This window comes from Trachypithecus francoisi, unplaced genomic scaffold (genome assembly GCF_009764315.1).
Source record: "Trachypithecus francoisi isolate TF-2019V2 unplaced genomic scaffold, Tfra_2.0 Lachesis_group19, whole genome shotgun sequence".
Lineage (NCBI taxonomy): Eukaryota > Metazoa > Chordata > Mammalia > Primates > Cercopithecidae > Trachypithecus > Trachypithecus francoisi.
Window position 1 is genome coordinate 7,468,390 of NW_022681464.1, and position 22,211 is coordinate 7,490,600.

A 22,211-nucleotide genomic window follows, 5' to 3' on the forward strand; every position below is an offset into this window, starting at 1 on the left:
AAAAGGAGGAACAGGGCTGGGAGCCAGTGTTTGCCCCTGGTGGTAAATTGGGCATATTTAACTTGTCATCTTGTGCAGACCAGATACTATTTTGTTCCTGCTTGGCACAGATTTATCCAGCCTGTGTGTTCCTTCTTGGCAAAGTCTTCAAAGAGAGAGGTAGCAGGGACGGTCCCCAGGGCATCTAGGATGTTTGCCAAGTACCTGTTCCCCACCTTCCTCAAGCCCTGTCCTCTCTTTCCACCCCCAAATGACCACCCTTAGTTGATATTGAGTGGGATTGAATTTCTCCCACAGGATGGGGCACACATGTAGCATTTTGCCATTGGCCCATTTTGGTTTGGGAGTTGCAGAGGCAGGCACTAGGAGTTGATGTGTTTATTTCAGCATGCTTATGTGGCACCTGATATATGTCAGCGGGTGTTCTAAGCACTTTACAGATATTAGCTCAGGTAATCCACTCAGCTTTTACAGATGAGGAAACTGAGGCAGAGAGAGACTAAAGCATTTGCCTCACGTCACACAATGAGTGATGGCAGAGCCAGGATGAAGAGTCTGCCTTCGAGTCCCTGCTGTTAAGTGCTGCCTTTCTGCTGGGACTGCCAGGTTCTTGCCATTTTGACAAGTAATGTAACCAACTGGGTCTTTGTTTCCTCCTTTGTAAAATGGGGAGAATAATATTAATTGTCAAATGGTCACTTTGAGAAGTGTGAAGGGCTCCGCAGACAGGAAGACCACTTCTTATCTGATTATGTTCCCAGCTAGGATTGGTTCGTCTCTGTTTCCTCATCTGCCCACAGTCAGCAGGCTCTGGCAGCTGTTATTGCCTTGTAGGACCAGTGAGTTCCCAAGGAGATTTCTGGACCCCTTTCCCCGTAGCAGCCTTCTCATGTTCAACCCCAAGCCAAACCTGTTGTCTATATTATTCTATGTTATTTCTATGCTATTTATATTGCTATGTTATTTGTATGATTCTTCTTGCTGTTAATGCTTTTATTTATTGAAAAGCTCTTCTCAGAGAGTACCCCCAGTTTATAGGCAAAAGCCACATAGAGGAAGCTGTCTAAGGTCACCCGGAGAACCCTGCTTGCCCAGGGTTGGTGGCTGTACCCGCTCCCACCCTTTGGAATCGCAGCTTGCCTACCCTGGACCACTGATTCACTCTCAACTAAAATTCTGGCCTGTGTTCAGAAAATGCCTTATTCCACCACCAACACTAAAGGCTGGGGAAAGCCTCTGAGTGACAGGCAGGGACAGTGCCTGCCAAACTGCAGCCAGAGAGATCCCTAATGGAGTCCACTCTCCATCCCCAGTCCTGGTCTTTCCTCTCTGTTATCCAACATCACTCACTCTTGGGAGAAAAAAAAAAGTGCTTAGGGGAACTTAAGTTTACTTAAATTGGTCATTCCCTGCTGTTCCTTTCTAAGTACCTTAATTTTTCCCAGTTGTAGCAAGGAAAGAGAAAAAGGTGTAATGATGGAAATGGATGGAATTTGAGCACAGGAAGTGTCATGAGGCTTCCCATTGTTTGGGCAGTGTTTGATGTTAAGAATGTGTATACAGAATTAACTTTGACCAATGATAGTAGCTTCAATCTGGTGGCTCCACCAGCCAATGGAAAGTGAGTAGTATTTTATACATGGCAAGGACACAGCCGAGAAAATGAAATGATCAGTTTTGTGTGTATCCCACTTTACTTTTCGAGTGCCTTCCTTCACAGACAAGCTCTAACTGGATCCTCACAAAGATCCTACAAGGCAGGATTTGCCCATTTGACAGACTGGAAAACTGATGCCTCGAAAGAAAAGGGTCATATTGTGGGTTAGTGACAAGACCTAAAGAACAAAAAAAGCGTAGCTCTGTCAGGCTGGCATATTTCACCCTCCTCTTGGCTGCCAGCATCTTAGTACTAAGTCTATCGCCATGCCGTGTCACGTGCACAGATCTTGTTGGCATTCATCTTGAATGCGACCTGAATCCTGGCTCCATCTTCCCTCTTACTTTTCCTTTGCCCCATTTTTCTTCCTTATTTTTTACGTATGTTTTACCTTGCCCTGTAGGCGCATTTGTAAGCTGGCTCAAATCCTTTTGGGAATAAGGTGGGTTTTAAATGCACACGTTCCTACACAGGATGTTGTTAGTCATTTCATAAGGTCTCTTGTGGAGGAGATTAGCCAATCGCTTCTTTTGTAACCTTGGGCTCACTGTCCTTCCACAGGGGTCAAGTGAGAGTCTGGGTCTTTAGGGTCTGTGAAGGGCCCAGCAACTTTGACAGTCTGAGTAATCTTCTATTTCCAACCCGGTTAGAGTCACACAGTCCAATTTGAGATAAAGTAAAATCTAAAAATCTGGTTTTTCTAGTCTAACCCTACATTGGTTTGCACTAAACCAGTGGTAGTTTTCAGCCTGCCCAGAGGAGTGAAATATAAAATGTAGGTGCGTCCCCTTCCTGCAATGAGATGACCACACCACAAAAATGTTATAGCACCGAGAAGGAAATCGTTTACATTTCAAAGAAATAAAACCCTATATAACATGTAAGGAATATTAGAGTTACAGGGAATCCTTATTTATTTGGCTTACTCCTGTATCTGGGACAGAGCCAAGAACCTGAGAGAAAAATACAATAATTTTTATTTGGAACATAGGACAAATGTTCCTGTGACAAGAGATCAGAGGATACATACCCCAACACACTCCCTTGGGGCCCTTGTCACATGGGGCCTATTTGCTTCTATTTCATGCACAGTTTTAACATTTGGTTTTCTAGTTTCCAAGCCTACATGGGACCAGATGCCAAATGAGAATATAGGGTAAGGGACTGCTAATGAGAATTCAGTTGCGCACCAGCTCTTCCCACATTTGGGGGCTCTAGGAGGCAGCACTGGGTGAGGACTGGCATTGCTAGTGAGAGTTTCTCTGGGTTCCTATTACGCAGACTTGACTTCTTCGGATCTTTTAAACAATTCCCATAAAGAGACTAGGACTTGAGCGTTTAGCAGTGGCAATATAGCTCAGAGTGTGACTCATTTAATCAAGGACCCAGATGACAGCCAGGGTCACTTGCAGGTAAGACTTCAAATGAGGCAGTGGGAAAGGTTGGGATGGAGGGTGAGGGCGAGTGCATTATGGGATGATGCTCCCTATAAAATGGCTAGTGAAGAAGACAGGGTAAAAAAACTGCCTTTATAATAGGGTCCTAGACTCATCAAGTTTTCCACAAGGTGTCTATATTGCTTTCAAGACTTAAGAAGCACAAAGTTTTATTTTCTAAAATGAAAGGAAATGCCAGACCCAAAGGGACTGTTAAGTTGGGAGAGGGAACCCTTAAAGAATTGAACAGGGCAGATTTTGGAGACTGCCAAGAAAGAATGACAGCTGTAGGCTTGGTCTTGCTTTTGGTATGCAGTCAATGGCTACACTCCTCTGGGGTTCCCCTGCTCTTCCTGGTTACAGCTCAGACCTTGTCCTGTGCCAGAGAACAGTCCCAGGGCTGTGCCCCTGCCTGCAGAGTGCTCCTCCCCTGCTCAGGTATCCCTCAGGCTCTGCATCATCTGTGAGAGCTAGGGTCTGTCCTCACACCACTTCCTCCTACCTAGATTGACCTCTTGGCCATTCAGATGAATTTGTGACCCCTGGTCATGCCTGCCTGTCAGGACCCCAGGTGACAGGGCCACATGCCCAGAATTGTGCCCGGCCCTAACCCTTGCTTGCTTACTGGGAACACGGGCTATGTGTTCCGCTGCCAAAGGCCTCTCAGATTCTGCATCCAGCTTTGGCCTTTGGACTTGACACAGTTTTCAGAGTCCTCCCTTTCCGAGTTTCCCAGCCATGACCCTGAGCCACAGCCATCACCCTGTCCACTAGTCACTTCCTGACCCTGTCCTCGGAGCTGGCTAGTCCTACAGCCTCCTGTGCTTCATGCCTTCTAGGCCCTGGGGCTTCCAGAACCAAGTTCAAAACCCTGAGAGAGGAAGGACTGAGGGAACCACCATTTTCACGAAGTGTGTATCCCATATTTACTTGAACCTCTCAAGAACATTTCATGAGGCCAGGAGCTTTGACCTCAAAGAACACAGCCAAATTCCAGAAAGACGTAATCATACCTCTGAGTGTATCCTGGAGTGAATGGCTCAGGGTGGACCAATTCACAGGCCTATGGCCAGTGGCCAGTGCCCCTCTTTTGTAAGACTTTTGAAATTGCAGCAATATATTTGGATCATTCATCAACATCTTGGTACTGCCTGACATATAGCCCATGTTTCATCCATGTTTTCTTTTCTTCCCTTCTTCCTTGCTTCACTTTTTTCCTTTGGACCATGGCAGGAAGCTCCCTGGGTCTTTCTCATGCCCTAATCATCATGCAGACCCCAACAAGGAAGCCATCCCCTTGTACCTTTGTACCCTGTATTACCCAGGGAGGGGCAGAGAAGCAGAAAGAGAGTGGGTGCAATCTAGCTCCCCTCCCTCTACTAGCTGACCTCAGGCAGTTCCTCTAAACTTCTTGTACCTCAGTACCCCATCTGTAAAATGGGCATGCTAATCCTCACCTTAAAAGCTTGTTGTAATGGTGAAATTAAGAAAATGACTATAAAGCCTTTTATATGTTGTCTGGCTCATATTAGATGCTCAATAACATCTAATGAACAATTAGCCTGGATAATTTCAACTGTATGTGCTTCACTATGCCTTTAAAGGCAAAGGGAAGAGGAGAGTTTTGATATTCAGAGTCCAGCCCTTTTGTGGAAGACAAGGATGGGGTTGATTCTGACATCCCAACATCACTGCTCTCAAAGACTGTATCTTGCCCAGGCACCAGAAGCCCCAGCTGGGAACCCACCCTGCCTCGCTTCAGGTACCCATTGTTCCACTCACAGCTGTGTGCTTTGGGGAGAGTGACTTAACATCCCTGGGCCTGCATTTCCTCCCTTGTGAGATGGAAGTTCTAGTGCTGCCCAAACCACCAGGTGAGAAGTAAACAAGATAATACTTGCAAAGCGCTTAGCACAGTGCCTGACACCCACTACGTGCTCAATAAGGGCTCATCGTGATTATTTTCAAGTGTGTCCCATCTTATGCAAGAGACAGCTCTGGAAAAGTTGCGAAACCAAATCCCGTTTTCCCACTAACTGACTTCATCACTACACCAAGACTTTATCTTTGCCTCTGATCATCTGCGGAGGGCAGTGACTCTGAACACCTCAGCACCAGGCTTCCTGCCTCCTCCCAGCTCCACCATCTTCTTCTCATGCAGTGGAAAAATAAGAAATGTAGGTGGCATGAGTAATGATTCTTTATGGTACCTATTAAATGTAGATTTGTTTTTTCTATTCGTGTATCAATCATCTGTTCTATCATCTATCAATCAATCATCTGTCTGAGAAATGCCACCTGTGATTATTTTCTCTTTCCCTACCATAGGTAAAACAATATATAATTCATACAACAAACAGATTATAGTTCTAGTAGACAACCTGCCTTTCACCTGAATTTTTTTTGAACATTTCAAAGGTCATAAATTTTCTTGAAAATCTGATGAATACTAATGGGCTATCTCCCAGAAAAAGGAACATACTTACATACTTGTACAGTTTTGCATATGGTTTAGCTGGGGATCTAAGGATTCTCTGAAGTCCACCAGAGGCCCTATTAAGGACCTTGTGGAAGCCAGAGCCCAGCTCTCCTATGTAAACACCCTGTGTCCCAGTAAGTAGCATGTGGCCGGGTAGGTGTGAACTGAAACCCTCCCCACCATAGTCAGACTCCTAAGACTAGCAGGCCAACTCACCCCCTCGCCCACTGTCAACTGGTCCCACCCGTCCTCCTACACTATCTTCCCTCCTGTGACAGGGCTGGCTGGCCTGTGTCCCTCCCCTTGGCTGTCACCTCACCTTTGTCCCACTGCTTCCACCCGCATATCTACATCTGACCTGCGGTGCAAGTATGGAATGACCTCTGACTGATCAGAGCAGGGCCCAGGGAGGATGTGGAGCTCGAGCAGAGAGAAGAGAGGCCCAGTTTTCAAGGCAGAGAAACCACGAAAAGCACGGAAATGTGAGCTTCTAGTGCAGCGAGTGAAGTCAGAGCTGGCAGGGAGATTGGAACAGAGAGAGAATGGTGTTCCAAGCTTGATTTTTCCCTCCTGTCTGATTGGAGACTGAAGAACTCAGCAGTGGCAAAACGCCCTGGCCCATGAACAAGAACTCCCTGGGTTCTGGTCTTAGTTCTGGCATTGACTAGGTGTGTAGCTCTGGGCAGGTCACAGGTTGCTTCAACAATCCAGCCTCCATTTCCTTATCTTTAGAGTGAGGAGACTGAAATGCTGGCAGTGCTGTGGTGAGATGGACTCTCTTGAACAGTGCAGGTGTCAGCCTAAGTGGAAAATGCAATTTAATATTATATGTTAGGCACCATGAATATGTTCATACCCGCTTCATCCTTCTAAGAATCTCACCTAAGGCAGTCATTCAAAATATGAAGGCAGTATGTCTAAGGATGTTCATCGTAATGTTAGCTCTAATACGGAAAGGGCCCCAGTGTCCCAGAGTAGAGGAGTGGTTAAGTATGTCATGCTGTGTCCACTGGTGGCATTTTATGCAGCCATTAAAAGTGATCAGTGTGGTGAACATGCTTCAGATGCAATCCAGCAGTTGAAAACCTCCTCCTGCTCCCATCCTCCAGCCACAACACACCTGAAGGAGGGCACTGATTCTCAACCAGGGGCCACCAACCAGCAAGGCCAAACCAATCAGTTACCAATTGTCACTGCTTCTTCCAAGTCAGCAGCATGCATCCTTAGAGATCTGTGAAAAATGCAGATTTGGAGTTCAGATTCTGACTCAGTGGCTCTGAACTGGGGCCCAGGAGTCTGCATTGTAAGCATCTGCCCAGGAGATTCTAGCAGAGGATTCGAAATCCACATACTGAGAAATGCCACCATGCTTCAGTCCTTGCACAGCATGTCCTTAGATGGCACAATCCAGGCTCTTGCACCTCTTCTTTTCATCAGTGAGATGTAAAGCCCTTATCCGGGACTTCAAATTTGCATTTGTCCTAGAACTTACTGCTACGTAAATCTGCTAACTGTGTGAGACAGAGAGCTACTTATTCTCTGCTTTGAGATTCCCTGAAACAGCATCTACAGTGTCGGACAAGGCCATAGTCTGTTTTACCCCTGTTAGCTTAACAGGTCCTACCTTCTGCCTTGCTTTGGTTTCTCCTAGTGTATTTTTTTTTTTTTTTTTTTTTTTTTTTTTTTTGAGATGGAGTCTCGCTCTGTCTCCCAGGCTGGAGTGCAGTGGCTGATCTCAACTCACTGCAACCTCGGCCTCCCGGGTTCAAGCGATTCTCTTAACTCAGCCTCCTGAGTAGCTGGGATTACAGGTGCATGCCACCACACCCAGCTAATTTTTGTGTTTTTAGTAGTATAAAACCTACTAATTTTAGACTTTGCCACGTTGGCCAGGCTGGTCACGAACTCCTGACCTAAGGTGGTCTGCCCACCTCGGCCTCCCAAAGTGCTGGGATTACAGGCATGAGCCACTGAGCCCAGCTTCTCCTACTGCATTTGAAATCCAAAAATACTCTGAGCCACCTTATACAGTTCCCCAGGATTTAAAGTGACTTTTACAGGCAGTAAATGTGACCTGAGTTCAGATCCTGGCTCTGAGGGGCCATTCTATGAAAAGGGAATAATAATATACTGACTTCATAGAACTGTTGGTGACAGTTAAAAGAAATTATGCATGCAGGCCAGGCACCATGGCTCACGCCTGTAATCCCAGCACTTTGGGAGGCTGAGGCAGGTGGATCACAATGTCAGGAGTTTGAGACCAACCTGACCAACATGGAGAAACCTCATCTCTACTAAAAATATAAAAATTAGTCAGGCGTGGTGGTGCGTGCCCTAATCCCAGCTACTCAGGAGACTGAGGCAAGAGAATCACTTGAACCCGGAAGGTGGAGGTTGCAGTGAGCTGAGATTACACCATTGCATTCTAGCCTAGGCAACAGAGTGAGACTCCTTCTCAAAAATAAAAATAAAAAAAGAAGAAGAAGAAATAATGCATGCAAAGTTCTTAGCACAATGCTTGCCACCATTATGATTATTTTGTTATCATTGTTTTGATCATTGTTTTGATCTATGTAGGGGCCATTTAGTTCTGCCCTGTTCCCCCATCGATCATACAAGCCTAACCTTGGCCTATTGGCAAGACAGATGGTTCTTGTCTTACTGGTCTTGCAGTGGGATGAAGGTCATTGTTCTGACCTACTACCCTGGCGATTTGTCTTGGCCCACATTGCTAGATGGGGAAGAGCTGTGGATTGGCTCAGCCATACTCAATGTCTCCTGGCAGTGGCACACTGACTAGCACTAGGGGTGAGGCTAATCTCTGCCTCAGTATGCTGGAGCCAGCTAGAGAAGATGCTTTCCTGGAGGGTGTCAGCCCTGTTTGGTGTTGAAATAACACCAAAGCTGCTGTGCTCACCCCTTCCCCATCTAGCAGTCAGCCACCCAGCCCAGCTTCTGAACCTTCTACTCACTGTGACTCCTCACACATTATAGCCACATGAGCATGCATGCATACAGATGAGCATGTGCACGTGCACGCTCACACACGCACACACACGCACACACACGTGCGCGCACACACACAGGCCTGCCCTCATCTTCCCCATCCCTGTTACTACCCTTCCTCCTCCTAGTTAAATACCTAGCAAAGGAGAAAGTGGGCACTAATAGAATGTGTTAGCTGGCAGGATCTAATCTAATTTACAGGTGGATAAGAAAACCTCATAGCCAATGAACAGGACAGGAATCTGATAACCCACAAGAGTGTCCTATAGTTTTCTGTCAAAATTTCTATAAAATTTCTCTTCATAGCCACTCCTCTTTTGGTTCAAAGATAATCAAAGTAAGATTCTTGTTCTTTATAAAATAAGGCTGGTCTTATTACCTTTGGCCTGATTACTTACATAAGTGCAGCAAGAATGGTAATTGATCACATAGGCCTTTTTAAATTTGCTTTGCTGGAACTTTTCATAAGGAATCTCAGATTGTACCTTTGAAAGCTATGAAGGCAAGGCAAGAACTCATCACCAGATTTTGCCTGTAGCACCTACAGATTTTGGGTAAATCTTCTCTTCCTGAAGTTCCCAAAATACCCTAAGCCTCCTGGGCCTGGCAGGAAGTGACCTTCTTTACTCATCTGTAATGCTGAGGACACTGTAAGTCAGGTACCAGGCTGGCTTTCCCTAGAAGGTGTTGTAAGCACTGGGTCCGTCAAGTCCACTTCAGTTCCTTAAGACTGTCTGGTCATATCTAATGCATCAGTTTCAAATGTGACATTCCAGTCAACGCCTTGGTTATATAACCAATATTTCCCATCGTGTCCTTTTATAAGGAGGACAGATTCTTATTGAACTTGTGCAAATAAATATATTCCATGAAGATGAGAACATTTGATAAGAATTTCTGGCCAGGTGTAATGGCTCACGCCTATAATCCCAACACTTTGGGAGCCTGAGGCAGGCATATCACCTGAGGTCAGGAGTTCGAGACCAGCCTGGCCAGCATGGTGAAATCCCATCTCTACTAAAAAATGCAAAAAAAACAAAAATTAGTTAGCTGTGGTGGCAGGTGCCTATAATCCCAGCTATTCAGGAGGCTGAGGCAGGAGAATCACTTGAACCCAGGAGGTGGAGGTTGCGGTATGCTAAGATCACGCCATTGCACTCCAGCCTGGGTGACAGAGCAAAACTTCGTCCCTCCAACTCCCCCACCCCTGCTCAAAAAAAGAATTTTGAATTCTGGAGGGGTTAGGCAGGGAGAAAAAGAGAAATGCTTCATTTCTGTTTTAAAAAAGCATAATTGGCCGGGCACGGCAGCTCATGCCTGTAACATCAGCACTTTGGGAGGCCGAGGTGAGCGGATCACCTGAGGTCAGGAGTTTGAGACCACCCTGGCCAACATGGTGAAACCCCGTCTCTACTAATAATACAACAATTAGCCAGGTGTGGTGGCGTGCCTGAAATCCCAGCTACTCCAAAGGGTGAGGCAGAATGGCTTGAACCCAGGAGGCAGAGGCTGTAGTGAGCCGAGATCGCATCACTGCACTCCAGCCTGGGTGACAGAGTGAGACTCCCTCTCAAAAAAAAAAAAATATATATATATGTGTGTGTGTGTGTGGTGTGTGTGTGTGTGTGTATATACATATATATGTGTGTGTGTGTATATATATATATAATGTAAACTGTTGTGAGTTCACAGATAGCTTAAGAGAAAAGGAAAAGAGGTTCCTGAAAGCTGGCAATAATATTCAAGCAAAAACAATAGTTATCCTTCATCAGTTCATTCAGTCCCATGTAATTAACTCTTGCTCTGCTTCATCTTGGGTCAGCAGTTTTAAGAACCTGTCAACCAGAAGTTTGGAAATCTGGATTAAGTTCAGTGGTGTAATTTAAAAATTACCAAAGCAGGGCTGGGTGCAGTAGTTCATGTGTGTAATCCCAGCACTCCGAAAGGCTGAGGCAGGCAGATCACTTCAGGTCAGGAGTTCGAGATCAGCCTGGCCAACATGATGAAACCCTTTTTCCACAAAAAAACACAAAAATTAGCCAGACATGGTGGCGTATGCCTGTAATCCCATCTACTTGGGATGCTGAGGCACGAGAATCACTTGAACCCAGGAGGTGGAGGTTGCGGTATGCTAAGATCACGCCATTGCACTCCAGCCTGGGTGACAGAGCAAAACTTCGTCCCTCCAACTCCCCCACCCCTGCTCAAAAAAAGAATTTTGAATTCTGGAGGGGTTAGGCAGGGAGAAAAAGAGAAATGCTTCATTTCTGTTTTAAAAAAGCATAATTGGCCGGGCACGGCAGCTCATGCCTGTAACATCAGCACTTTGGGAGGCCGAGGTGAGCGGATCACCTGAGGTCAGGAGTTTGAGACCACCCTGGCCAACATGGTGAAACCCCGTCTCTACTAATAATACAACAATTAGCCAGGTGTGGTGGCGTGCCTGAAATCCCAGCTACTCCAAAGGGTGAGGCAGAATGGCTTGAACCCAGGAGGCAGAGGCTGTAGTGAGCCGAGATCGCATCACTGCACTCCAGCCTGGGTGACAGAGTGAGACTCCCTCTCAAAAAAAAAAAAAATATATATATATGTGTGTGTGTGTGTGTGTGTGTGTGTATATACATATATATGTGTGTGTGTGTATATATATATATAATGTAAACTGTTGTGAGTTCACAGATAGCTTAAGAGAAAAGGAAAAGAGGTTCCTGAAAGCTGGCAATAATATTCAAGCAAAAACAATAGTTATCCTTCATCAGTTCATTCAGTCCCATGTAATTAACTCTTGCTCTGCTTCATCTTGGGTCAGCAGTTTTAAGAACCTGTCAACCAGAAGTTTGGAAATCTGGATTAAGTTCAGTGGTGTAATTTAAAAATTACCAAAGCAGGGCTGGGTGCAGTAGTTCATGTGTGTAATCCCAGCACTCCGAAAGGCTGAGGCAGGCAGATCACTTCAGGTCAGGAGTTCGAGATCAGCCTGGCCAACATGATGAAACCCTTTTTCCACAAAAAAACACAAAAATTAGCCAGACATGGTGGCGTATGCCTGTAATCCCATCTACTTGGGATGCTGAGGCACGAGAATCACTTGAACCCAGGAGGCGGAGGTTGCAGTGAGCCAAGATGGCACCACTGCACTACAGCCTGGGTGACAGAGTGAGACTCTGTCTCAAAAAGAATAAATTAACAAAAATTAAAAATAAATAAAAATAAAAATTACCAAAGTAACCCCATCAGAAGCCTGTATCCCAGACTACCTGGTGTAGTCCCTGATTATTGAAGACAAAGTACTCTGGCCTGCAGTTGGTGGAAAACACTTTCAGAGAACAATCAGAATAAAACAAAAAGTATCAGTGGATGACAAGAGACTTAAAATGGCCATAGTTAATCTGATGAGAGTGTGTTTGACAAGGAAATTTGGTGATTTCTGTGGCACATGGTGTTTTAAACAATAACCAAAATTATGACTGATAACATTATGCCAGGACATATCAACAGCAAGTGTACTGAAAATTTTCTTGGAAGTTTATACAATTTCTGAAATATTTATACGAATAACATTTAACCTTAACATAAGACTAATTTTTTTTAATATCTCTTTTTACAAGGTGAAAGAAAAAATTTTTTGAGATTTCCCAGAGGCCTTCTGGAAAATCTAAAAATCAGTTCTAGATCAAGATTTTATTTAGAATGTGAAGTAGGCAATTGCAAATTGTCTGTCATATGCCAGGATTATCTAGCAGACTAGCAAATTTTATGAATATATCATTTTACATTTTTTATAGGTATGTGTTGTGTCATAGTACAGTTCTTCAGGTGGCAAAAATAAGTTTATTAACATACCCAAAAACAGATAGCTTCTCTGTACTAGATAAAAATAAGTAGCCAAAAGTATGTAAACTTAAACTTATGCTTAGTAATTAATGTTTCAGTAGTTTATTTAGAAATGGTCTAGTAATTAATATCTATTGCTTAATTTAGCATAGGTCTAATGTTGCAAATTACAAAAAATTTTGGAAACAATTTTTAATCAGATATTATAAAACATAATTATTATTGAGATGTCCATTTATAAAACTTCTATCCCACTTAAATTAATACACATGTTCTTGACACATATGCTTGAATTTTTTATCAAAATTTCACAATACACTAGACAAAGCTAGCCATCATCTCAAGTTATTTCCCTCTTCTATTTTTACAACACATGCATTTTAGGCAAGTATCTAAACAAAAAAATTACAAAAGCAAAAAACCTAGGAAAAAGTTAAATACAAAATGTATAATCGTATTATACTCAATGCCGATAACTCAAAAGATATGGCTCATTTTATTAAACCAGCAATATTAAATTATTCTCACTTTCCAATGGTTTACCTAAATCACATGAACTTGAAAAACATTTGGATTAGTGTCTATATTTCTGAGATTTTAAGGTATATTTAATTTAAGCCAATTTGAATAGAGATCTCATAAAATATTTTATATATTAATTTGGTAATGCTATCCAGAGATAGAAAAATATCACATATATATACATACATGCACACATAAACATACAGATAGACACAAATGGAGACCATCTATTTCACCTTTTATTCTGAAATTTTAGCCATGAGTTACATAAACAGAGTAATACAAAGCTCACTGGTCTATATCTATATCATCATTGGCTCTTGTTATTGCCCCACTTCCTCTTTTTATCTGAATTGTGTTTTGACAGATGGGATAAGTTAAGGTTGCCTGCTCAATAAGACAGCTGAAGCTTTTTACCAATATTTGTGGAGGAGACTTTTAAGATTTTCTTTTGCCCTGATATGTAGTTGCTTAGCAGGGATTCCCTGAGTCCCTTGAGACCCACAATCAGGACAGGGGTCTAAAGTTCAAATGACTGTAGGGAGTTGAGGGGCTGAAGTGTCAATGTTGGGCAGAGAGATGGCAAAGGGGACGTGCTGAAGGGCCCAGGGAGCTGAAGGGAAGATGAAGGTGGTAAGAGGAGGAGAAAGGAGCGAAAGCAATGGGAAGGGACAAGCCTTTGAGGGGCCAGTTGTAAGTCATTGAAGTTCTAGGTTATCCAGTAAATTATGCCAACAAGAAAGGAAGCAGACAGAGTTTGTGCCATTATTGTGGGACATATAGTCAGCAGGGCTTCCAGAAGACGGTTTCCAGTCCACTGAGAAGTTCCCACGTTATTAACTAATGACTTCTCCCCAACAAAGATGCCTGGGACTCCAACGCAGTCTCAGTTTGCCTGAGTCTGTAACCCAGATTCTAAAGTAGAGGCCTACCCAAAGAACCAGGAATGCCCCTTCTCAAAGGTCAGGGAATGACTCTCTACTGAAAAGAGCCAAGAAGATGTCCATCCAGGAAGATTCTTTCTCAGATAAGTACCTTTCAACCTAAGAAACCTGGGACTGTAACCCAGCCTCAGAGAGCACACTCAGAATCTTAAGAATGAAAATGTGTCCTTCAGTGGACTATCATCTGGAGCACTGGGTTTCATCAGGAGTAGAACTCACCCATAGACTCCCCAATCCCTCAATCGGGAGTGAAGACAAAGGCTTCAAGGACACACACTTGGAGTCCTGAGTGAGAGGTCAGGGGTACAGTGATAAATCTGAGGCTGTCCAAGTCACAGCAACATAACTATTAAAGAAAAAAATTGGACTGGTGCAGTGGCTCACAGCTGTCATCCTAGTATTTTGGGAGGCTGAGGCTGACAGATGACTTGAGCTCAGGAATTTGCAACCAACCTGGGTAACATAACAAAACCCTGTCTCTACAACAAAATACAAAAATTAGCCAGGCATGGTGGCATGCACCTATAGTCCCAGCTACTTGGGAGGCTGAGGTCGGAGGATTACTTGAGCTGGGAGGTTGAGGCTGCAGAGAGCCCTGTTTGTGCCACTGCACTCCAGCCTGGGTGACAAAGTGAGACCCTGTCTAAAAAAAAAAAAAAAAAAAGAGGAAAAGTTTTGTTTATGTAGTCGTTAAGATGGTAAAAAATTTCTTTTCTTTTCTTTTTGAGAAGGTGTCTTGCTCTGTCACCCAGGCTGGAGTGCAGTGGTGCGATCTTGGCTCACTGCAACCTCCGCCTCCCAGCTTCAAGCGATTCTTCTGCCTCAGCCTCCCAAGTAGCTGGGATTACAGGCAGGCGCCACCATGTCCTGCTAATTTTCGTATTTTTAGTAAAAACTGGGCTTTCACCATGTTGGCCAGGCTGGTCTCCAACTCCTGACCTAAAGTGATCCGCCTACCTCAGCCTCCCAAAGTGCTAAGATTACAGGCGTGAGCCACCGCTCCTGGCCTAAAGACTATTCAGAACTATTGCATAGGGGTACTCCCACTTGTCCTTGTGATATTCAGAGTTGAGCTGGACTGCAATAGGGGAGAGGGATCCGGGTTCAACACCAAATACAAAGACAAGTACGGATTTATAGTCAAGATGCAGAGGGTGGTGAGTGGATGGAAAATTACCAAGAGGAGACATCAAAGGTAGAGGGATCCTCGCTGAACTGACTTAACAGGATTCTTGCAGAAGGCAGGCCAGCAGGTCAAGATGATTAGATATCAAGGGATGGGGGATTCTTGCTAACCTGACTTAGCAGCATTTTTGTTAAAACTGGACTAGGCTGGCCAAAGACAGGGCCAAGGACAAGAGGGGCTCAGAGAAACCTGTCTAAGATTTATTGAAGGAGAGGGTCTTTGTCAGCTCTTCGGGGCTGACAAAGGGATTGTGGGTCATGGTGACAGTTTGTAGCTAATGTAGCCAGACCTCAGCTCTTGGGGCTGCCTAGAGCCTCAGGGATCCTGACTTACACACAGTAAGTGCTAATTTAATATAAAGTGAATTAGTTGTTTGTCCTAGGGTGAGGTTCTTAGTGCATTTTTTTCCCTTAGTTTTCTGTGCATAAATATTTTCTTAAAAACAGAAAATGTCTTTAGAAGCACAGAATTAAATCTCCCCTGCTTTGGAGGTAAGTGCCAGTGACCCTGCTGGAGGAAGAGAGCACTCTCCTGGGAGGCCAAGGTTCCACTGCAGCAGCTCTACTTGTGGTCCCAGTGTGACCTCGGGCAAGTCTCCTCCCCACCCTCAGCCCCACTTCCTCACTGTATGTGGGAGCTATAATGCTGCTCCTGGCCCCTGAGGGTAGGAAGCAAATGAGGTGAGAGGCTGCTGGAGATGGAGAAGTGGTTTGCCTAAGGATGGGGCTGAATGATCTGGACTCGCCCACCTGAGTTCATGGTAGATGTTTATCTGTTTATTATCTTTCCCCTTCTAGAAGAAGGTCAGCTCCATAAGAGTGGAGACCACGTGGATTGTTCACCACTTTATAGCCAAAGCCTGGAGTAGCGTGGGGCACAGAATAGGTAGTACATGCCTGTGAAGGGAAGGAAGGGAGAGAGGAGTGAAAGGAGGAGGAAGGGAGAAGAAAGGTGAATAGGAAGGAAGAGTCAAGAAAGGAGAGAGGGAGGAGTGAAGAAGGAGAGAGGGAGGAGTGAAGAAGGAGAGAGGGAGGAAGGAAGATAAGAGGGAATCTGCCTCCCCTAGCTAGTGGTGCCACCCCCTTTCCTGCCACTCTCCCACCTTGACCAAATTCTGACCAAGCCCTCCTCCTCTGGGATCCATGGTGACAGGCCCAGCCACCCCCCACTCCTCCCCACAAGCCAGGCTTAGCTGAAGCTCCTGCCTGGCACCCTCCCCTCCTCCCACAGTGGGTGCCTGATGGTGTTACCTGATACAGTCTGGGAGGAGGGCGAGGCCCTGGCAGCCCTGGGGCCCTCAGGCTGTGAGCAGAGGGCTGGGACCCTGCACAGCCTACTGTGCAGCCAGCCAGGCTCGGAGCCCTGCCCTGCACCCCAGCCTGGCAGGGTACTTTCCCGCAGAGAGAACAACCCAGCACCTGTGCTTGGCCCACACCTCCTCCTCGGAGGTTCCCGAGGGCCTCGGACAAGCACCGGCTGGTCTCCGAGTGCTCCTAAATGGGAGGCAGGCTCTGCCGGCACCCAGTCCTCCCTCTGGGGCCACAGCTCCTTGCCCTTCCTTGCCTTGCAGCCCCTGCAGGACAGGGCAGCCAAAGGCCAGTAAGGCCAAAGGACTCTGTTTCTCTGCATCATCATTATGTTCTGGAAGAAGTGGAGGAGTTTGATGGGGTTTGGCAAATGGCTGATAGGTTCCAAATGGCTGGGTCGCCCCCCTAAAACACAGTAGCAGAAATGTATGTAGCCTTGGCAACTAACAGATTGGGGTAAACTCGATGACCATATAAAGGGCTGTTAAAGTGTAGCTTAGCTTCAGTTCGTGGCTCCCTGTCTGTTCTCGATGCTAAACAGCAATGCATTGTTATTTCAAATTGGCATTTAATACATTTCAATAAAATATGATCTGTGGATGAAAGTGATAGAGCCATGCCATTACAATCCACAGGTGCTAATATACAAACAGTGGACTTCAGAACGGTGAGGTCATAGCCTGTGATTGGACAGGAAGCCAGAAGGGCCACGAAGGAAGAGGCTTGGCATGGCCCTCCTCCCTTGAGCTGGTTGCATTTTCTTTCAGTTTTCCTCAAAATTCAATTAAACATTTGTTGAGCATCCAAGAAATACAAGGAGGAATGACAGGTGGAGCCTGTTAAATGCGGTGTGAAATCTTCACTCCAGTGAAAGAAAGACTGACCCACTGCCCATGCCACCATGATGCCATAAATATTAGTCTATCTAATGTGATGAGATTATGGGTTACTTTTCCACCCTGGTTCACAAATTTTCTCTACAATGGAAGAATTTCATCAAGACAAGATCCAGTCCTTCTGTTTCCCAGATCTAGGATTCTCTCAATAAACACCTGTTCCACACATACCTGCCTGGGGCCAGTGACATACCACACACGATACAGTAAGAAAAGATGCATGGGTCCTTGCCCTCAAGTAGCCTACATTCTAGTGGGAGGGACCGTCAAATAATAAAATCAATGCAAGCATGAATCCTTTGATCAAGGGTCTGAGCTAGATAATGGGGTACAAGATCCTAATTTATCTATGTGGTTAGGAAAGCCCTCTCTGAGGAGGTGACATTCCTGCAAGACCCAAAGTTGGGGGAGCATTTCAGCCTGGGAAATTTGCATAAGCCAAGTCCCACAGCAGGAAGGAGAAGGAAGGAGGGGTGCCTGTCTGTGATTGAAGTATGGGGTGCGGGGAGTTTGGTAAGAGAAGGGCCTTGCGGGCTGTGGTGAGTAGTATAAAGTGCATGTAAGTGCCCTGTGACAGGACCAGATGGCTGTTTTAAGTGGATTGCTTTGGCAGTTGTGTGGCTTTGGGCCGAAGGAGCAGGACAGGAATGGGGCAGAGAGACCAGTTAGGAGGTGCCTACAGAAGTCAAGGTGAGAGGGGATAGAGGCTCGGCCAAGGGCAGCAGTGGCAGAGATGGCAGGAAGAGGGTAGGTTTGAGCTCTGTTTTAGAGACAGACTCGCTGGTGGATGGTTTGGCTGGGGGCGGGGGTGGGGGCCAGGAAGGAGAGGGAGGCAGCAAGGGTGGCGCTGAGTTTCTGACTTGAGTACCACTCATTCTGTGTCTGCGCATCTTCTAGGATGACTTGCTTCAGCACTCTACCAAAGGGCAACCTCCATCTCAGCCTCCTTCTGCCTAACAATACCCTTGGGTTCAGGAAGAGTCATTTACCCTGCTTGTTCAGAAGGAGAAACTGAGGCATGCATCAGCAAACCCCACTGCCCCTTAGGAAACCAATTGTACGAACCAAAGAGCCAGAGCTTGAACCCCAGGGTTGCCTTGGGTCACCAGACACCAGAATCACAAAGATGGAGTGTGATGTCCAGTTTTATCATATGTCAGGCAGTGTGACCTTAAACAAGTTATAAAACCTCTCTAATCCCCAGTTTCCTTATCAGTAAGATGGAGGAAATAACAAGATCTACCTCACTGTGTGGTTGTAAGGAGTGAGGGCAGAGGCCCTCAGTCAGTATTACTCTCTGCAGATCACAGAGCTCATACATGTGTCTGCGTCTTTATGCACATGTGTGCAGACACTCTGTATCTGTGTGTGCTTGTCTGCACAAAGCTGTTTGTGTGCCTACATCACAACCCCAGCCGATGACTAGGCCCTGCTGAGGTTTCAAGTTAAGACAGTAGCATGTTTGCTTATGTGCTTCTGTTTAGCCTTCTGAGCCATGCTTGGTGGTTGAAGTAGGAGCTTGCATCCTCACTGGAACACGAGTGAGTTGTTGAGTTTGGAGCCAGCTGTGAAAGTCAGGGCAGGCTTGCCCTGTGAAGCCAGCGGGCTTCCACGTGCTCTGGCTGACCTGAACTGGGAAGGCGGGGAGCCAGAGGTGGGGGCTGAGAAGGGCTAGGGCTGGAGGAAGGGAGCTGAGGAGGAGGAGGAGGAAGAGGAGGAGGAGGAGGAGAGGAGGAGGAGGAGGCGGCGGCCAAAGAGGGCCTAGGAAGGAACCTGGACCCAAAAGGAAATGCACACTCAGATCTGGAGTCTGGTGCACCCAGAGCCCCTTCTGTGGGTGGCTTTGGGAGCCTCCCCTAGCCCCCTCTCCCCACCCACTTCACTGAGACTGCTTTATGTTCCTGTTCCCAGGAGGCAGCTGGCACCGAGGGAGGCTGGAGCTAGTGGGGCGGCGCTCCCCACTTTGTGCCCAGAGCCATTCCAAAGGGTGTGTCCCAGCAGGACACACACACAGTGATTAGGGGGAGGGAGGAGTGGCATTCACTGTCCACTGCAGGACCCAGCCGGTGGGCTGGACAGCAGCCAGCTCTCCCCAGGCTCTTGGCTGCAATATCATTGGCCCTGGCACCACGCATAGCCTATCCAGACACTCCTTCCAGTCCAGGGGCTGGAGCCCTGGCTAGGAGGAGCCGCCTGGGGGTAGGCTGGGCTGGGCACCTCAACTCTGCACACCCCTCCCTACAGCTTCCCTCCCACATCCCGCTCCAGCTGGGTTTGAAAAGGTGCTCCCATCCTTCCTCCTCTCCAAATCAGGCCCTGCCCTGTACTCTCTCCTTTCAGCCAGAAGCTGTACCCATAAACTGGCTCTACCCCATAGACCCCCTCCTGTCGTCTTAACCACTGAGAGAACCCTCTGAGCCAGGCCAGCTGCTGGCTTTCCTCAGTGACTCCCCCCTTGCCTCCACTCCCACACCTGACATGCCCTCCTCTCCTGCTCCCTGCAGCACCATCTTCCAGACCAGATAGCCCCACTCCTCCTGGAGCCCTGTCCCTGTGAGCCTGCCTTACTAACTGCTCTGCAAAAGCACTGCCCTGTTCCTTATGCACCCACGGGGTGGTGGATGCACCTTGCCCCACTGTCCAGTCCGCCTGTGCTTTATCTGCCCCACAAGATGAGAGGCTCTGAGGTTGGCACTGCACTGCACCGCACCCACCCCACCTCCACCCAGGCCATTGAGGCAAACCCTTTATGGGCACTCAGCAAACACTTCTGGATTCATACTGATTCCATCCAGGTCATGTGTTGGCACCTTTACCTCCTGAGTCTGGGAGTGGAGTGTGGAGTTATGCTTCATTGGATATTTAACTAGTGCCTTTGTGGACAAAGGGATTTGACTTCTCAGTCTTTGGCTTGGGTGTTCCGGGAGTACCTGGTTTTTGATAAAAAGCTATGGAGTCATCCAATCTTGGAAACTGTCCACCTGCACTGATGAAGCACCCCCGCTTCTTCCCTTCAGCACCCAATTCCCTGACCTAGCAGCCTCTTCCCACCACATCCTGGCCGCCCAGCCTCTCTCTCACCTCACGCAGCGGTCCACAGCCCTCTTTCCACAGCATGGAGGGTCTGACAGATGCGTTCTAGTCCATTGTGGAGACGCCTACTCCCCTGCCTGCAGCGGTGGGTATTTACAGTTTTAGAGGGAACCACAGAGACAGACCTGACCCTTCCTGCCTTCTTGAAGCAAGTTTGCCTGCCTCTCTGGGGCAGGCTTCCTGCAGGGCATATCCCAAGAAGGAATGAATCTGTAACATTGGAATTTCAGGTGAGGGGCACCTGTTGGAGGAGATAGTTTTGTCTGAACCATCTTTCTGGGGCTCTGCAAATCACAGCCTCATCCCTAGACCTTCATGGCCAACATACCTTTGAGATTTACTTCTGGTTTCAGGATGCTTTAAGGCTCATGGCCTGCCCAGGAAGGGTGGCAGAGGCCACGGAAGGCCAAGCACCTCATTGGACTCCTTTGTTTTGTGTTTGTTTTCCATGACACCGGGGAAAGATAATCAACAAGAAAGATTCGCTCCCCTGGCTCTCCCCCCATTTCTGAAAACAGTCAGCAGAGGTGTCAAGGCGTTAATGGTTATTTCCTCCAGGTGACCAGTCAGTTCCAGGGTAAAAGAGGCCTGACAGCACCCAGCTGGCCAGAGCCTCCCAGGTGGCAGTTTTCAAGAAGGCTTGAAGGAAAGGTTTGTGTGAGGTTTGAAGGAAAGGCCTGGGAGAGGGTGTTTGGCGACACCTCTGTGATTGGTGGCTGGCCCACCCTGGTGTGGGCTGCTGGAACCTCCAGTTGGCATTTCTGAGTCAGCCTGCGTGATATGTGTGTTTGTTGGAGGGGAAGGGGTGTCTGTGGGTCCTACCCACAAGATCTCATGACCCCCAGCGGAGGAGAGAGCTGCAGTTCTGTGGTTACTTCCTGCACTCCCTCTTTTTTTGTTACTTAAAGGATTGCTATGCAGTGTTTGATTTGGTTAAGTTACACTCACGACCCTGTAAGGAGAAAACATATAATTCTAGTAATTTTATTGGGCTTAGGTTTCAGGCAAATGGAAATAAAATTGCCTCTAAAAAGACAGACACGCTGAATTGAATAAAACAATAATAATAAAAAGCCTCCCTTGCTTTGAGATAAGTGGTAAGTCATTTTGTGAAGTACTAGAGAAAGGGGGGGAACCCACAAAAAACAAAACGGAGGAACCCGGGAGAAAAGAGGGGAAAAGAAAAGCAAGAAAAGCTCCTCCACCGCCCTTGCCTTTATTTCTGCTTTACGTTTTCCAAAGAGCTTAATTTGGTGTCATAAAGTGAAGCGTAAAGCGCGAGTGGTGAGATCGTCCTGTCCTGCGCTTGACAGTACAGGTGGACCAAAGGGGCTCCCGGCCAAATACTTCTGGTTGGAGGGAGGGGAGGGAGTGCTCGCTCAAAACCACTCCTGGAATGGCTTAACTCGCCCAGCACGAATCAATGACAACCTCCTGCCGGCTGCGGCAGGCTCCCCCGAGCAGCGCGGCCGCGTGGATTCCCAGCCTGGGACCCTGGCGGCGCTCAGGACACTGCCCGGGCACCAGCGCGGCGTCCCCTGGGCGGCCAGGTGGGTCTGCGTCGGCCTTGGACTGCCTCGAGGCTGGGATCGGGGCTCTGGGGAGCCCAGCGGCCGGGCCGTGGGGAGGGGGTGGGGAGGAAGCCCTTCCGGGCGGCCGGGAGAGCTCGGGCGCTGCGGGCATTCTCGCTGCACGCTGCGGGGACCCTGTGGCCGGGTGGCCGCGGGGCGGTTCCGGCTGGCGCGGGTGGCGGCGTCCGCAAGGCGTTCAAACCCCCGCCTCGCCGGAGCTCCTGCGGGGCGTGGGGCTGCGCACCTCCCCCGGAATAGGAGATAGGATCTGGAACTCTGC

The 22,211-nt window shown here is 47.2% G+C and overlaps 1 protein-coding gene across 3 annotated transcripts in view; it reads left to right on the top strand.

Moving 5' to 3' along the window:
• ZBTB7C (zinc finger and BTB domain containing 7C) overlaps positions 1–22,211 on the top strand; it is a 381,637-nt gene that overhangs the window by 249,653 nt on the left and 109,773 nt on the right. The window contains exon 1 of one of the 3 annotated variants that reach the window (XM_033177800.1): positions 21,513–21,910. The exons of the other annotated variants lie outside the window; for them this stretch is intronic. The gene's annotated coding sequence lies outside the window, so the exon portion shown is untranslated. Of the gene's footprint in view, positions 1–21,512; positions 21,911–22,211 lie in introns of those variants that run through there. 3 annotated transcript variants of the gene reach the window in all.